We start from the raw sequence: 3032 nt of genomic DNA, 5'->3' as shown, positions 1-3032 counted from the left end.
TGGCTCTGTCGCTAGGTTCCAGCTAGATTGGTTTCTAGTGGCAGCAGCTGGCTGGATAAACCTGCGATCCTTCACTGTGTGAGAAACTCAGACAGGGTACACAACCGTAAAAACACTGGCTTCAACCTGATCAAACACAAGAGCCCCTTTCTGGATGCTGATGCTTTTAGGAAGCCAGGGATACCTCAGGGCTGTGTGTGCGGTTTTCTAGAAATGTTCTTTTTAGACTATTATTGTGTTACACTGTGTTGTGTCTGTTTGTGTTTGTATGCTATGAGTTAGATCACAAATGAATCATATGTTGTGTTTGTGCTGTGGTAAAGTGATAATATTGTGTTGGGTTGTGACACTGCACTCTATATCAACACATATAAGGTTGTCTTTGTGTATGAATTAAATCAGTGGTTCTCAACTCTTGTGACTCCAAGGCCCCCCATTGTACACAACAATATTCAAAGTCCTTCTAGTTGTAGTTTTTAATAGACTGAACATATTTTAACTTACTGTAAACAATAAGTGTAACTAAAATAATTAAAATTAAAATAATTTATTGTACACTCATTTGTATATGACTGAATATGACTCATTTTAATAAAATGTTTTAGAGCTTGGCATAACTAGAAAAAAAGATGTATATTCCTCATAAAACTGCCCATTATGTTTTCAGATTTGATTGATTTACATTTTGTACATTTACATTTCCAGGTCTAGACAATTTTTTTAATTAAGCTATACCTCTTGCATCCAGATTTTCCAGGACTATAGGAACCCTGCTTCTTCAAAGGAAACAAACAGGGCACAAATTAAAATAAGAAATATCTTGATTTTTAATTGTTTTAGCAAATTGTAATGGCTGTTTTGTCTTATTTTAGCTTAAAACCTTTTAAAGCCCTTTTTGATGTTTGCAGAGGCCTCCTATTGGGCCCCGGCCCCGCAATTGAGAAATATTTAATTAAATATTAAATTAAATATTGCACAAACACTGTGAATTAAATACATTTATGTGTCGCTATGATGTACTGATATAATTTTCAGGCTAATGGTCTTGTTATGTTCGAATGAACTTGCTGTTTAGTAATGCAAAAGAACTTAACACAAATATTGTATGTATATATGCAGGGTTGGGGATTAACACAATACATGTAGCTTACATATTTAAAAAACGAAATATGGGTAACTGTATTTCATTACAGTTACATTTTAAACGGGTGGTAATCAAATTAGAGTTACATCCAAAAAGTATTTAGATTACTAAAGTGACTAATTTGAATTTTAATGTCATTCATTTCATTTAAACATTATTGTAAACTGTAACAGGCAATTAATGTAAACAGCAATAGGTGATTTCTGACTCTGATGACACTCTGCAAAAGCATCTTAAGCTACAGTTCTGCTCATAATTTTCATAACCCATGCAGAATATACAAAATTGTAAGAATTGTAACAAAATATGAGGATCATCATCAAATTGCATGTTATTTTTATTTAGTACTGTCCTGAAAAAGAAAATTGCCCCACATTTAAAAATGTACATTCCCTTGAATCTTAACTGTCTGTTGTTACCTGAATGATCCGTGACTGTTTTCATGCTTTGCAATAGTTGTTTGTAAGTCCAAAAGTATTCTAAAGTATTTAGATTAAGTTACAAAACTTGTGTAATCTAACAACATACATTACAAATGACTTTTTAAAGCATGTACTTTGTAATCTGTAGCGAAATTAGTAACGTAATATAAAGTATCCATAATATAAAATTACCGGAATTTTTCTTTTATTAAAATTCAATCCTTGACTAATTAACCCAGCACACCTGCACGCCCTAGATTAGTGCATAGAACAAAGGACAAAATGAAGTCCAATAAAATTGGAAGAAAAATAAATAAATTCCGCACACTTTTCCAACTTGCAAAAAAAAAAATCTACATTTATTCAGCAATATTTCAGTCCCATGATCTTCATATTATATAATTGATGCAGGGTTTTTTTTTTCTCCCAAAAAAACTGCACAGTGGACTGTAAATCACCCACATGTATATATATATATATATATATATATAGAGAGAGAGAGAGAGAGAGAGAGAAAGAGGTGTATATTTGTTGTGTACACTATATATTTATTGATGCAGTTGTGTATGTTATGACAATCACTGTATGCTTTTCTTGCATATTGCACGTGTGTGTGTGTGTGTGTGTGTGTGCTGGCTCTCATATCGTGTTCTTGAGGCCAGGGGGAGCAGTAAGCAGATGGCACTGGCAGTCTGTGATGGCACTCACAGAGAGAGAGAGAAAAAAATAAAAGACACAAAGACGTTTCTCATGGTGACCCACAGAAGTTTACTGATGGGGAAAAAATTAAAGGTTTCATATTCAATAAGTGACTTTTAGTGCAAATGCACTTTAAAAATTAGCTTTATTCGGATGATGGATATTGACCATGAGTTTAAGACTCAAGCATTTGCTTTACGTGTGTGTGTGACACAGGAACAGCTAGAAATGACTCGTTCCTATTCAAACAGACATTGAAAGCTCTATATATCTCCTTGAGTTAAGTCCACTAAAAAAGTGTTGGCCTCCTCTCAATAGACACAATATTCTGCCAGCCGGTGGTGCTTTTGGCCGCCAAAGTCGCACCTTGCAAACAGAAGGATGTGAGGAGACAAGGGATGGATGGATGGATGAGGAATGAAAAAAGGAAGGATGAGATCATTTAAAGTAGAGGGCGGAGGGAGACAACACCTGGTTGTGGTGCCCTGCATTTGTGTCACGACTTCTTTGGCGGTGTGCGTGCATATGATGTCGTATTCCAGTCAGAAGGTGGCATCCCCTGCCTGATCACCTCGACAACATCAAACACCCCCTCCATACCTCTGACATCATCCCAGAGACATCAAGATAATAAGGTGCATTTGCGTATATGTGTGTGTGTGAAGGAGAGAGAGAAAAGGGAGGGAAAAGAGGTGTGTGTTGTTGGGGGGGTAAAGCATATATAGACACCTCATCCTTACATATGAGATACTATTAACATACTCATC

The sequence above is a fragment of the Sinocyclocheilus grahami genome, unplaced genomic scaffold (assembly GCF_001515645.1).
Source record: "Sinocyclocheilus grahami isolate Dianchi unplaced genomic scaffold, SAMN03320097.WGS_v1.1 scaffold1401.1, whole genome shotgun sequence".
Classification (NCBI taxonomy): Eukaryota; Metazoa; Chordata; class Actinopteri; order Cypriniformes; family Cyprinidae; genus Sinocyclocheilus; species Sinocyclocheilus grahami.
The sequence above is the reverse complement of the archived record's forward strand: the minus strand, read 5'-3'. Positions refer to the sequence as shown.